Raw genomic sequence first — 757 nt, forward strand, 5'->3', positions numbered from 1 at the left:
CAATATTTAGTAGTAGCTTATCAGTGGTGACTGTCAGTTAATAAACGTATGGCTGAAATGTATGGAAAAATCAATTAAAGACGTAATCAAACAGACGAAGAACACTATTAGCAGCAATTATTATATGATGCAATCAAACTTATAGCAAAATGTGGTAGTTCTGTAAGTTGTTTCAGGGATGGCATCATCTGAGGTCCTCTGAGGGGTTGGCATCATCTCTTCTCAGGTGTTCTGGATCCAGACTGAAGCTTGTGTAAATCCTAGTGGCAAAAACAGAGAAACAAATAAAGACATAATTAGCGTAGTTGCTGTTTCAACAAAGCAAAAATGATTTGTTTAACCCAAGCTAAAGAATAATAATGCGCATTTGATCAGATATAACTGCAGTACTAGATTATGAGATGCATTATTTGAATGCTTGGCCAAAGAGATGTGTCTTTAATCTAGATTTAAACAGAGAGAGTGTGTCTGAACCCCGAACGTTATCAGGAAGGCTATTCCAGAGTTTGGGAGCCAAATGCGAAAAAGCTCTACCTCCTTTAGTGGACTTTGCTATCCTAGGTACTACCAAAAGTCCAGAGTTTTGCGACCTTAGGGAGCGTGATGGATTGTAGCTTGGTAGAAGACTAGTTAGGTACGCAGGAGCTAAACCATTGCAGTCTGTTATATTATAAGACTGACAGACTGCAATGGTTTGTGTTAAAAATCTTCGTTTGTGTTCTACTGAAGAAACAAAGTCACCTACATCTTGGATGCC

Source organism: Sinocyclocheilus anshuiensis, unplaced genomic scaffold, assembly GCF_001515605.1.
Source record: "Sinocyclocheilus anshuiensis isolate Anshui unplaced genomic scaffold, SAMN03320099.WGS_v1.1 scaffold185, whole genome shotgun sequence".
NCBI classification, from domain to species: domain Eukaryota; kingdom Metazoa; phylum Chordata; class Actinopteri; order Cypriniformes; family Cyprinidae; genus Sinocyclocheilus; species Sinocyclocheilus anshuiensis.